This window comes from Balaenoptera musculus, chromosome 12, assembly GCF_009873245.2.
Source record: "Balaenoptera musculus isolate JJ_BM4_2016_0621 chromosome 12, mBalMus1.pri.v3, whole genome shotgun sequence".
Taxonomy (NCBI): Eukaryota; Metazoa; Chordata; class Mammalia; order Artiodactyla; family Balaenopteridae; genus Balaenoptera; species Balaenoptera musculus.
This window is the reverse complement of record NC_045796.1, coordinates 14,168,217-14,182,720: the sequence shown is the minus strand read 5'-3', so window position 1 is coordinate 14,182,720 and position 14,504 is coordinate 14,168,217. Positions and strand designations below refer to the sequence as shown.

General features: G+C 42.1%; 1 protein-coding gene across 12 annotated transcripts in view; it reads right to left on the bottom strand.

Moving 5' to 3' along the window:
• The window catches only part of SYNE1 (spectrin repeat containing nuclear envelope protein 1), a 454,100-nt gene extending 452,266 nt beyond the window's left edge, over positions 1-1,834 (bottom strand). For 7 of the 12 annotated variants that reach the window (XM_036871073.1, XM_036871080.1, XM_036871074.1 and 4 more), the window contains exon 1: positions 1,637-1,832. The gene's annotated coding sequence lies outside the window, so the exon portion shown is untranslated. Of the gene's footprint in view, positions 1-1,636 lie in introns of all 12 variants that reach the window. The other 5 variants (XM_036871084.1, XM_036871085.1, XM_036871083.1 and 2 more) reach the window with 3 other exon arrangements.
• Between the last annotated feature and the right edge of the window lie 12,670 nt (positions 1,835-14,504).

Below are 14,504 nucleotides of genomic sequence, written 5' to 3'. Positions count from 1 at the left end.
TTTCAGTGACACCTCCCTTCATCTCCAAGTAGCTGTGTGGGCTGCATAATTATCAGAGAGCAGGTCCTACTGTAGCACCCTCCCCACTTAGCACAAGCAATTCTTGAACATTTTTAAATGATAAACTACCTTTTCTCAATCCTTACTCCTTTGCACAGAAGAATCAAGTGGAAAGAAATTCTTACGTGGGGGACGAGGACAGAAATAAACCAGTTTGTGAAAAAATCATTAGTTAAGACAGATAAAAGTGAGGCTATAATGTAATAACTGAGCAAATATTTTCAAAGGCTAGCAATATTATTATCTGAGTCAGTCTGAAGATGTGCCTTTATCTTCAGCCTGAAATATATTAAGCTAGTGTTGATCTGGCACATTTTGTTCTAAACTTGCCACAAAGTAATAAACAGACTCAAAAGTGCAAGAAAAACACAGATACGTTTTTTATTACACTGTTCTGGTGATGTCAGGAACTTTTTATCCATCCTATTAATCTTTTTCATCATGGAGAACAGCAAGCCTCTCAAAGAACAATCCTCATGACTCATGGTTAAATCAGCATTTTACGCAGATGTGGGTCATATTAATAATCTTTGCTTAATTGAAAATTATTATACTTTCTCATCCACAAGTCTGGCTCCTGAATACAAACGCTTTCTTTGGAAAAGTAGCTCTCAGATGAAGACAAAAATAGATACCCATTTGAACTCTCTTAATATTTACAGAAAATTTTCAGATGCATACAGGTTTTCTACCCCAAACTGAGAAGCTCAGAAATGAACATTCTGGGAATGCTAAGACCGGTTTCACAGCTGGTGTCTTTTTCTCCCCAGGGTTGAACCTGACTCTATTTGCGGAAGAGGGCCTGAACTTGCAGCCTCCAAGCTCTGTTATCCCAGGCAGCCCGCTGAACCCCGTTTCCCAGCCGGCTCTCTTTCCTTGATGGTTAACAGCTGCTTTATTTTGCATATTTTCCTGCCCTTTGCCATACACCTGCCGCTCCGTGAACCACCATTTCACAGAACTCCCTCCGGCAGTGATGCAAAATCTGTCTGAAACGTGTCTTTCTGGAGAGGAGATGAAAGTTATCTTGCCCTCTAGCGTAGGGTCCGCCTGCCAGAAATCGCAGGGCGACAGCTGGAGTAGAGTCTGAAGCCCCGGCCTCCGCAGTTCTTCAAGCCCCGGGCCTTGCTACCCATTTCCCCTCCCCCAGCCCTTCCTAAAATAGTCGGCAGTGGAGGAAGGGAGGCTCCTGGAATTTGTTCAACGCCCTACATCTCCCATCTGATAGTAGCAACAGTCTCGACCATCGCAATAAGAGGGTGGCTGCCTTTTTCTTCTGCATCACTGGACCCCAGAAGAAGTGCCACAAGCGGAAATGACAACTCAGAGGGGGGATATTAATAGGGGTATCTACGCACGAGATGCAAGGAGGACGCTCCCCACCTCCGTCTCTCCTCATCCTTGAGTATCACACACGTACGCACACCACCGCCACCATCACCATCCTCTCCCTCCCATTAAGCACGCACGACCCCGAGCACGCACGTACAAACTTGCTTACAATTTGTCTGCAATTTGTGCTGCTTGCACCCGTATTCTCTCTCTCCTTCCTCTCTCCCTCTCTCCTTCCCTTTACCTTCTCTCTCTCTCGGGCTCGTTCTGGTTCCAGGTAGCGCAGCGAGCGCAGCGGCGGTGCCGGTGCGCGCTCTGGGCCGGCCGCGGTGGCGGGAGCCGGGGCGCGCGGCTGCAGGGCTGCGGGGCGCTGGGCGGCCCTGGTGACCGAGTGCAACACGCCGGGCCGGCTCCCCGCCGGCGGCGGATCCGCGGCCGCGCTCCCGGGCCCGCTCGCACACTCTCTCACTCCTGCGCCCAGCTGCTCGGCGGCTCTGTCCTCCCTCTGCAAGCGGTCCTCCTTCCGGGTGCACCCTGGGGGTTCAGGCCTCCTCCCACTCCCCCGCCCCCGCACTAAAGCTCCCTTCGCGAAGGTCGGCTAGGCGGGCTCAGCCCCCAGGCAGGTTCCCGGCGCGCCCCGTGCGCCGCCACGCCCCTCCGCGCGCCCCGCGCCCGGCTCCAGGATGCGCTGGTCCCCGGCAGAGCCAGGGGCGGGGGCCCCAGCCTCTCTCACCGGCTTCCCTACCTCCCGGAGAAGCACGGCCTCCGGCGTCTCTCCGCAGCTGCAAAGCCTTTACGTGAACCTCCCTCTCCGGGAGCCTTTCCACGGGGTCCACCTCCCGGGGGTCGAGAAGGAAAGAAATGGCCGAGAGCGCTGGGAAGGAGATTCGCTGCCCCGGCTTGCTAACTTTGCCTGGGGTTTCCACTGCCCGGCTGACCTTTCTGAGCAGAACCTATCTTGAAAGGCTGGGGAGGTTCCCTGATGGTCCCGGGAAGGAAGTGGTGCGGTTCAATGAGGACATTCCTCTGGCTCCTTTTAAATCAACTTTCAAAAAGATCCTAACGGCTGACCTTTTGGCTGTCAAATCAGTAGCATATAATTTTAGGGAGACTGATCAGACTATAGATTTTTGTTCTTGTGGTTTATAAGGCTTAGATTTCCTGAGAAGACACCCGGCATCTGAATCGTATTTATTCTTGGTTATTCGTTAAGAGACGCTGGAGAACTACCTTGAGGTTCTTCCCTCACGCTCTCTGTGAGGCTTTCATCACAAGTCCTTCTCATGGTGTAGAGGAGAGTCTGGGGTTGCCTAGTAGCCTTCGGAAGAATTTATCTTGTTGTGGTTTTATGGTTTCCAAGCAAAGTCAAACATAGTCTCTCTTCACCAGCAACGAAGCCCAAGTCCAACAGGATTGTGGCAACTCAAATAATCGAAGCTATGTTGCAAGAATCTTAAAAATAATAATTACCTTCTCGAATTTTCTATCTGAAAATAGTTCTTCCTATTCTCTACATTTGCAGAATGGAAGGATGGGGCTTTAAAGTGGATGAAGTTTTTCTTTGCCTCCCGCCTTTCCCTCACTTGCTGCCAACACTCCACTGATTAGTTTTGCATTTCCTTCAAATTCTCTTCCTTTCGGATTCCATCAAAATAATATCTGACATGAATCTGGTAAACTCACCCGATGTGTTATCTTTCCTTGTGTTTACATATTTCAGAGACCACAGAATGAATCTCTAAGTACAGCACTGGTTGCACTAGGGAGTCGCACCTGGAGAGGGGCTGTTTGGGATCACTCTCAACATATCCTGCCTCTGCCTCAGGGTGACACTCACCGTGGATGCCCAGAGCTCCTTGTGGAGATAACCGGCCAGAGGCTAGTGGGGCCAGTGAGCTCCCTCTGCCTGGGTGGGACCAGACTGAGGTCCAAGCTGCAGGCCTGCCACTCAGGAGGAGAGGATGTGACTGGGTTCTTCCCCTCTGTCTGTGCTTTCATCCAACCAACCCAACCCACCAACTGAAACTCCCTCATCACACTTAGCTGCTCTTCTCCCAGGCACAGACAGGCAGAAGCCTAGGGCTGTCTGGCTGGCATTGGTTGCCTGATGAACTGAATGTCCACTCTCAGCTCAATTTTATCCTCCACAGAAGGACTAAACGCATCATCGACTTTTGGAAGAGGCTTGTCTTTATTTTTTTTTTTTCTTTCTCCATAAACCCCAGGGAAGTGTGTTGTAGCTTCATTTATTCAACAACTATTGTTTGAACACCTACCATATACTGAATATTGTCCTAACCATTGGAGCCACAGTGGTAAGTAAAAGTGGACCTGGTTGCTGCCTTCACAGAGCTTCCAGTATGATCAGGAAGAGAGACATTCATCAAAGAGCCACACAAATTATTATAAAACCTCAGCCTCCAAGAGAAGGAAAAAAAAAAAAAAAATGAGAGGCTTCAGTGAAAGGAATTAATTTAGTTTAGAGATCAGGAAGACTTTGCTAAGGAAGTGACCTTTGAACTGTGATCTGCAGGAAAGGCAACATTAACTAGGAGACATACAGGTAGGTTGGGGTCTGGAACAGCGCTCCAGACAGAGCGCACAGTGTGCAAAGGATCAATGGAGGAAACGTACATGGTGCATTTGAGGAAGTGAAGACCAATGTGGCTGCAGAAGAGAAAGCAAGGGAGGGGACAGGAGCTACACGGGGAAATGGGCCCCTTGAGACCCAAAATGAAGTGAAGGGCAGATTGTGCAGGTCTTAAAAACCAGCCCGAAAAGACGGGTCTTTACATAAAGCCTTTACAGTGTTCTCAGTAAGTAGTGCAATATGATTACTTTTATGTCTTGAAAATTTCCCTTTGGCTACAATGTGGAAAACACATTAGAAGTAGGGCCAAAATGGGTAAAGGTGGACCAGTTAGGAAGTTGCTACAGTAATCTTTTAGAAAGATCATAGCCCTAATTATTAGAGTGATGGTGATGGGAAAAGTGCATGGATTTGAGGGATGTTTAATAGATAAAGTGTATGGGACATAAGGTCATGGGTGGCAGAAGGAAGTCAGAATAGTATAGTGGTTAAAGTCTTGGGTTTTGAAGCGAGAAAGGGCTACGCTTGAGTCTCAGCTCCATCATTAACTACCTGTGTGATTTTTAGCTAGCAACTTAACCTCTCACAAGTTCAGATTTCACAAACCTGTAATCAGCATGATAACAGCATATCTCACTCATAGGGCTGTTCTGGGGACTAAATGAGCTAATAATGGCAAGTACTTCATACTTCAGAGCCTGGCATGTGGTCAGGAAACACAATATAATTAGCATCATTATTATAGTTATAGTTATTATTACTATTATTCTCGATGTTTCTGAAGTTGGCACATAAAGGGACTACTGACTCTACTTTGCAACAGGCTGATTGTGCTAGAGCACCAGTTTCTGAGAGCAGCAAAATATAACCAGGGGGCCATCACAGGTTGAGAGACAGCGGTCTGGGGAGCAACCTGATTTTCTCCTCCACAGAGCCCAAGGTCTGTCCTCCTCATCTGTCTCCTCTTCATACCCTCTGAGTTTACACAGAATCCTATTCCTATACATCGTGGCATCTGGGCCCCCAATACCTCCTCCCTGAGTTATAGGAAGTGGCAGAGAACAGCAAAAAATGCCAGTTGATTTTAGTTCAGCGTTATCCCAATGGCTGCATCATTGTGTTCTATATATTTGTAAAATAAGTCACAGTGCCCATATGAAATCAGCAAATAATCCTTTATATGTCTATCCTTTCTCTTTTATGTAATTGTGTTAACACCATGGCAGAGATTTACCACATTTAAAAATATGTTGTCGATTTATCAAAAGCAGCAGCCCAGAGTCTTACAGAGGTGCATCTTTATGGGGATGAGCCCATGTGCAATTCAACAAGCAGGTCTCTTCTTCCACCTCTTTCATTAGTCTTAAGTCCCTTCAAAACAAACTTCTATGCACAGGGCAGGGAAACTAAACAAAATGGCTCCTATGTTTCCAAGGTAAAGGGGCTTTGTATCGTCATGGTCTGGACACAGTCAGTAATGGTCTGGTTGGGTTAGGCAGCCCCTTACTTGGTAATTGCCTCCGCTGGAGTTCTCACAGTCTGCTAACGAGAGAGGAAAGACAGACAGGGAAGGAGGGGCTTACCTCTCCTGGCCAGGAAAGCTCAGGAGGATTTTGGGTCCAAAGAACTAGGATTCAACCGAATCCTCCAAAATGCCCCTTTTGCAATTCTCAATAAGGACCATGACTTTCACATGAGAGGTTCAGCAAGACTCTGAATTCATCTTACATTATAAATTTGCAACCAGCAACAACACACCTTAGGTCTGATTTTTTGGCTCTGTCAACATTGTAGCTGCAAGGGTAAGAGCCCTAGAAGCTGGCTGGGTCTCTGACCATGCCTTGATCCAAGATGGTAAAGTTTCTGAACTTGTCATTTGCTTTTCTTTATGGTCATGTCAGAAGTAGCTGACACACCCCATAGTTCTTCTAGTTCTCTTTCCTACTGTAAGATTCCACAGCAATAGCCAAATTGGTCTCCTAAATTCTTGTCTTCAGTAGGCCCTTAATTTCAGGTGTTAATTTCTTCTCCACTACTTGCCATGTCTCTTTGGAATTCTATTTTGCATTGGAATCGTATCATCACTGTATGTGAACCCAGGCAGGTCAACTAACCAACTTGAGATTCTCATCTTTGAAGGTCTGGACCCAGACATGGCATGAAATATTGTGTCATCTAGGATTCAATAAAGAAGAATCAAAACAACTTGAGGATTTGAAACAGGGATTTAGGTGTTCAAAGTTTTTGATAAGGCTAGAGAGGTGACCGTTAGTATGGCTGCTTTTAGCTGTCATTGCACCTGCCATTGCAGGTGCAATTCAGAACTCAGCAACTCACTGCTGCCACCTAGAGGTCAAGATGCTGCAGCAAATGGCGAGCAGCATCGCAGCTGCCTCTGCACTGACTCCTGGTGGTGGAGCTTGGTGCCAGCCACTGTAGAACTACTGTCATTGCTGCTGGAGGGACAATTTCTTTATGTCCCATTTGCCTTCCAAATCTCATGTAAGAGCATTGGCAGAATGCACATTTCATCCACCCTACCCCGCCCCACCCCCAGGAAAGAGCCTAGGAAAGGTAATCCTCAGACTTCGAGCCCCTGAGATACAGGGAGAGAGAGCATAGCACGGATTGTTAGTGAAGACTGTTTGCCAATGAAGGGTATACAGTACAAACACCGACTTGGGGAGAAAAGCAAGCATGTATTCAAATTAAAACTCATAGTAACTCCAGTTTAAAACATTAGGTCTTTTTAATCTGTTTTAACTCTCATATTGATATTATTTTAGAATTTTACATGTTAGGATTTTAAGACTATTTTTTAAAAGAACACACACACAAAACTAGCATTGCCGATGAATTTTATGATGACATCATTGACTACCCAGTGTAGTCTTCTTGTCACTTTCTCCCTATGGTTCCTTCAGGAGCTGTTCTTAGACCACTATTGTCTCTCCCCTACTTTAACCATCCACTCCCATGATCATGGTCTTGGTCTTGTCATTATCAAAAATAACAATTATTTGATACTGATCATCTCAGTCGTTAACACTCCACTCTTCACCTGCTCTTTTGTTTCCAGCCCACTTATACTTTTGCTTCAATTCCAATAATCCCTCAGCTGAATAGAACCTTATAGCCATGGATAAGCCACTGCCAGCCTTTATGATGCCTTTGTATTAGAGAGGGAGCCTTCCTCAAGATGCTTCAACTCCTTCTTTTGGAGACTATTATAATAGACCATTTCTGAAGAAGTAAAACTGTCACTGTTTGCAGATGACATGATGTAACCGAAAGTGGGGTCTGGCTGCCCGCCGCTCAAAAGCCAATAAAGAGGCAAGGTTGGTGGAAAGGAAAGTTTGCTTTATTCTGCATGCCGACAATAGCGGGGGGAGGGCAGACACCTGTCCAAAGGCCGACTCCCCCTGACTGACAATCAGTGGGCAAGAGCTTTTGTAGGTGGAGGGAGGGGGCTACGTACAGAAGCAGCACTATCAGCTCTGACAGTCATCTTGAAGTTAATCATGAGGTGGTCTGATCAGCGTCATCTTGATTGTTTTAAGTACAGTTACTCTTCAGTTCCAGGGTCGGTTTGTTCCCATTTCCTTGAGGCCAGTTCTTGGAATTGTGACAGCTTATGTCATGGTTACAGTCTGGTCATCATGTAGTTAATTTCTTCCACCTGGTGGGGGTTTCAGTATCTATAACACAGCTCACAGGATGTGGCTCAGAATATTACCTATAGCCCTTGAGAAGGAACTAAAGGTCCTTGACTATGCTTAATGACTAAATTATTATTATTTGGTCTCCTTTGACTGTTTTCCTTTGTTTCTGTATTTTCTCATTTCTCTGATTAAACTTATTCTTTGGCTAAAGTTTTTCCACAGACAAAAGGCAGGCTGAGGACGTGGGGTAATAGACCGTAGGGCCCTGCTCCATTTCAATGATACTATATATAGAAAATCCTAAAGACACCACCAAAAAAAACTGTTAGAACGCATCAATGAATTCAGTAAAGTTGCAGATACAAAAATTAATCTACAGAAATCTGTTGTTTTTCTATATGCTAACAATGAACTATTAGAAAGAGAAATTAAGAAAACAATCCCATATGCAATTGCACCAAAAAGAATAAATACCTAGGAATAAATCTAACCAAGAAAATAAAAGACCTGTACTCAGAAAACTCTACGACATTGATAAAAGAAATTGAAGATGACAAAAACAGATGGAAAGATATACTGTGTTCATGGATTGGAAGACTTAATATTGTTAAAATAACCATACTACCCAAGGCAATCTACAGATTCAGTGTAATCCCTGTCAAAATACTAATGGCATTTTTCACAGAACTAGAACAAATAATCCTCAAATTTGTATGGAGCCAAAAAAGATCCAGAATAGCCAAAACAATCTTGAAAAAGAAGAACAAATCTGGAGATATCACACTCCCTGATTTCAAACTATACTACAAAGCTACAGTAACAAAGGAGGATGGAACTAGCACAAAAACAGACCCATAGGTCAATGGGACAGAATAGAGAGCTCAGAAATAAACCCACACTTATATTGTCAATTAATCTATGACAAAAGAGACAAGGATACACAATTTGGAAAAAGACTCTTCAATAAATGGTTTGAGGAAAACTGGACAGCAACATGCCAAAGAATCAAACTGGACTACTTTTTCACACCATATACAAAAATAAACTCAAAATGGGTTAAAGACTTAAATGTAAGACCTGAAACCATAAAACTCCTAGAAGAAAACAAAAGCAGTAAGCTCTTTGACATTGGCCTTAGCAGTATTTGGAGGGATATGTCTCCTCAGGCAAGAGAAACAAAAGCAAAAATAAAATGGGACTACATCAAACTAAAAAGCTTTTGCACATTGAAGGAAACTATCAACAAAACAAAAAGGTTGTCTACTGAATGGGAGAAGATATTTGCAGCATTATTTACAAGAGCCAAGATATGGAAGCAACCTAAGTGTCTGTGGATGGTTTAATGGATAAAGAAGATGTGGTATATATATACACAATTACTGGTCATAAAAAAGAATGAGATCCTGCTATTCACAACAACATGAATGGACCTAGAGGGTATTATGCTAAGTGAAATAAGTCAGACAAAGAAAGAAAAGTACTGTATGGTTTCACTTATATGTGGGATCTAAAAAACAAAACAAATGAACAAACATAACAAAACAGAACAGACTCATAGATACAGGGAACAAATAAGTAGTTGCCAGAGGAAAGAGAGTTTAGGGGATGAATGAAATAAGTGAGGGAGTTTAAGAGGTACAAACTTCCAGTTACAAAATAAATGAGTCACAGGGATGAAATGTATAGCATGGGGAATATAGTCAATTTTATTGTAATATTGTAGTGTGGGATATACGGTAACTAGATATATCAAGGTGATCATTTTTAATGCATAGAAATATTGAATCACTATGTTGTGTACCTGAAACTAACATAGTATTGTAGGTCAATTGTACTTCAATTTTAAAAATATGTAGACACTGGGAAGAAATGCATCGAAATGCATCAAAATTCTTATAATGGTTATATGTGGGGAGTAGGGATTATGGGTGATTGTTAATTTTTTTTACTTTATTTTTTATGTATTTCTAGTTATCTGAAATGAACATGTATTGCTTGAAAAATTAGAAAGAAAACAACAAATGTCATAAAAGGCCATTTATTTGGATAAAACAAGAGTTCCATCCACCAAATAATTATTGTAATAAATATACAAATCAAATTTCAAATATGAATGGCACCCACTTAGAAGGTGTACCCTTAGGTGTATATAGTTCATAGCCTACATCAGTCATATGTGGCAGTTCTGTGACTATTGATCCTACCATTTTTTCATTGTCCACCACCCCTGTTATATTTATTCCTCTTAAAATTATTTAGATTTCATATTTACTTTAAAATTCACCTCCTTGCATTTATCCTTAACTACCTTTCCTCTCACTTTCTCCTACTCACTTGGCTAAACCACATACCTTGTTTAAATTCAACTCTGCCTACTTGGTGCATGCACTCACAGTGCTGAGCATGGGTGGAGAAAAATCCAATCATGCTAGCTGTTCTTTGCATTTATGATCACTAAATCAAACGCCCCTGAATACTCTGCATCTCTGATCAATACATTCTCCCACTTTCCTGCACAAATTTCATACATTTCCCTGGTTCCACAAACTTCCAACATCCTTCCCCCAACTAAATTTTCAACTGCCAACTTTTCTTCCGATTTCTTTTGCACGTCTTAAGCAATCAAGAAAATTTCCATAAGCTTCCACTAACATCTGCACTATTTGCATCAGTGCCTTATATAATATTCAAACTTGTCTGCTATTGCTACAAAAGAGCTCTTCAAGCTCCTAGCTAAGGCTAATTCCTCCACTTACATACTCAATCCATCCTTCCTGCCAACAATATTTTCCTCTCTTCCCAGAATCATTTATTTCTTTTCTCTTTACTAGTTTATGCCCAACAGTATGGGAACATTCTGCTATTTATCTCATACTAAAAAAAAAATAATTTCTCTTGATCACCATCTGAGCACTAAATACCACCCATTTTGTTCCTTATTTTCAAGCAAACTTCTTGAAAGTGTTGGCTGTACTCACTGTTGGCCATTTCTCTCCTCCCACTTGCTACTAAGCTCACAGCACCTACCTTATCTGGGTTACCAGGGACTTCTTTGCTAAATTAAATGGTGGTCTTTGTCCCTATCTTGACCTATTAGAACAACTTGACAAATTTTATTTTTTCTCTCCTCTTTAAAGTGCTTTCCTCACTTGCCTTCTGAACCCACCACACACATACTTCCCTTGCTTTAACGTTTCTCTGGCTACTCCTTCTTGGCTTCTTGGTATTCTTTTTTTTTTCTTCTTTTTTTTGGGGGGAGCTGTGCAGCTGTGGGATCTTAGTTCCCTGACCAGGGATCAAACCCGGGCCCTCGGCAGTGAAAGCCCGGAGTCCTAAACACTGGACCACCAGGGAATTCCCCTTCTTGGTCTTCTCTGCTACTTCCTTCTCACCTCCTCAATTTCTAGTCTTTGGAAGACCACAAGCTCCAACTTTGGAGCTTTTCTGTTTTCCAGCTGCACTAATTCCTAGGTAATCTTACTCGATTTCATAGTGTTAAATATTATGTATATACTATGAACTCCAGAATTGAAATCTTTAGCTCAGACCTCTCTCCTGAACTCCAGACTTGAATATCCAATCGTCTACTTAAGATTTCCACTAGTTCTAAAGTTTAAAACGTATCCCAAATAAAATATGTCCAAAACGAAATTTGCCATCTTTCCATCTTTCCTTTCAAACCTGCCCCTCTTTCTGCCTTCCTCACATTAGTTAATGATAACTCTATCCTTCTCAGTTAGTTGCTCAAGCTAAAGCCTTGGTGTCACACTTAATTCTTTTTCTCATTTCTCACCTTCTGTCAATTAACAAATTATGTCAATTCCTTCTTTAAAATATCTCTATAGAGTGTCCTTGTTCTTAGTAAATACGGTCTGAAATATGTAATAGTACTAGAGCATGGCGTATCCAACATACTCTCAAATGGTTCAGAAAAAATAATATGATGAAAGATAAAGAAGAATATTCATAGGAAGTAAATGAGGTAAAATGTAAACAATCGATGAGTCTGGTGGAAAAGTATATGGGAGTTCTATGTAATACTCTTGAAGTTTTCTCTAGGTTACAAAAAATGTACCTAAAATCCACTATTCATCAGCTCCACTGCTACTACCTGGACCATCACCTCTTAACTTCAGGCTAATCTCAATATAACAGCCAGGTAAATCTTATTACAGCACGAATCAGGTACTTCCATGCCTTTGCTCAAAATCCCCCAATAGCGTTCCATCTTACTTAGAATGAAGACTGAAGTGCCTTTATGATCTATAAGGCCCTATGTGATTTGCCCCTAAGACCCTGTTAGCCCTCTAGTCTCAACCACAACTCTTCCCTTCACTCCCTGCCCGGCAGCCACATGCACTTACTCCTTGATGCTCCTGAAGGGAACTAGGCAAGTTGCTGCCCCAGGGCCCTTTCAGGTAACATTCCTTCTGCTGAGAAATTCTACTCTGAAAATTACTCACAGGGCTTACTTCCTAACTTTTTTCAGGTCTTTTATCAAATATCACCTTCTAAGTCTTTCTCGGATGCCCTATATTAGATTTTTAAATCCCCTCCACTCTACTTCAAAATTTCTATCTTTCTTTCCACTTTTTATTTTTTTCCTCCAGCACTTAACACCAACATTGTGTATGTATTTACTTACTAATCTAGTTTATTTTCTATCTACCCCTAGAATGTAAGCTCCACAAAGGCAGATATTTTTGTCCGTTTGTTAACTCTTATATGCCTAGCATTTAAAACAGATGTATAGAATGTACTCAGTAAATATTTGTTGAATAAACTAATGAATAATTTATCAATCTCACTATACCTTATGAAACTGTATAAATCATCAATTATACTGTTACATTATTATCAAACCCACTAGAAAGTGGTTACCCAAATCTCCAGGATATCTGGATCCTCAGTGGGCCATTAACTCAGGATAATCCCATGCTTCATGATGTAAAGGGGTAGAAAATGATGTTTTTCTTTCTTTTCAACTCTTCATTCTATCTTTTCTTTTTGGTTCACAATTTTGCAACTACTCCAAACACTTCTGTCACTGTGCTTTTGGCTCTGTTTGCATATATAGTTTTATGCCTGACATGGTCCTGATAAGTACACATCTCTGAAATCCTCTGATAAATTCACTTCGACTTTGTGCTCTTTTCCTATTTCCCTTGGGTTTGTGTCGCAGTCTAGGCATATTGGAGTCTTTTCTTTATTCTTTGTCTTATATTAAAATTATCTACCCTTTCTCTGTCCTTATTTATCTCTTTTTCAGAAGGTATTAACATTTTCTGGATACTTTAAAAATTAATTTCATAGGCTGCCACCATTCTGCCTCGCTTTGGATAATGACTTTCCTAAATACTGTTTTGAATTGACCCTTTGTTTACAAAATAGCTGTGCCAGTAATGACGTCAGGTTGTAGATGGGTTTGCAGTGGGAAGAGATCATGTGGATTGAAGAACTTCTTAATTGGATTCCTACAAAGAGTGTTCCAGACTGGCTGAATGAGCTCAGTGGAACACAGTTTTGTTTTGTTTTTTTTTTTGGAACACAGTTTTATTGGCCATTTGGAAATACTCCAAGAAATCTCTGAGAAAGGAAAAGAGATAGTTACTTGTGAATTTCTTCTTCCTCGTTTATTTCACTACCCATACCTATTTCCAGCTGAAAAATTTGTGAGAAATCATCAAAATCAAGTTTATATGTGACCATGTTTCAGTTCAGAATCATCATGATGCAAGCAGCAGAAAAGCCAGCTGAAACTGGCAAAACTCATAAAGAAGATTTATTAGCTTGTGAAAGTTCGAAAAGTAGGTTTCAGGATTCACCCAAAGTTTCCATCAAGGGTTTGGTTTCTTTCTTTTCCTCTCTTCTGCTGCCCACATATTGGCTTCACTCTAAGGTTGATTGCCCTAGTGGTTGTAGACTAGCTACCTATGTCTTGGTTCACCGATTAGAAAAGAAATTACTTGTGTCTAGAAGTTCGATGCAAGGGTTCTAAAACTTACCCCAGATGGACTAGTTTAGGTTATGTGCCCAACATCCTCATCCTAACCAACTTCTGTGGCCAAGAAGAATAAAATGTCCTCATTTAGCCAACCAGGACCCATCCTGGGTATTAAACTTGACAAAATATTTTCCCAAAGCCAATGGTCTTCATGAACAAACTATAGATATCTGTATTCGTCAGAGTCCCCAAAAGAATCAGAAGTCACACTCTAGATTAGGATAATTTGAGGTGAGGTGTATTTGTTTTTGCTTTTTTTGTTTTATTCAAAAGGCCAAATAACAAAGGGGTGTTGTAGAACCATAAGGCCTAACAAAGGAACTTGGAGAGAGCAGCAGCAGAGCCATTACTGACCCTGGGACCAAAGGAAGAGGGGAGGGAACCTGGAAGAAGAGTCTTGTGGGAGATAGTGTGCTGAAAGGAGCAATGAGCCATTAGGAACACAGGTAACTTCAGAGGAGGTTGAGAAGCATCTAGGGGAACTAGTACTCTGATATCCTTGTTTTCTCCTGTTTCTACTCGGACTTCCCATTGTCCAATCCTAAACAGCACTGAGGGTGCAGGAGGTCTGTTGATGTCGCCCATACTGGTCAGTCTTCCAGGGCAGGGTGCACAATGGAAAGGGGCAGAGAATAGAGGTGGGAGGACAAATGGCTCATACCCTGCACAGTATCTGAATCAAACGTTGGGTACTGTGAGGAAAGTGGAAGGAGATAATACATCCTGAGGAGACAGCCAGTCAATGTTCCTTATAGACCAGAAGTATTTTACTCACTAATCTTACTAAGGACTCCTAAGATACTTAAGGAAGCACCTGTATTCCAAAAAACAGACAAAGCCTCTCAAAAATACATAC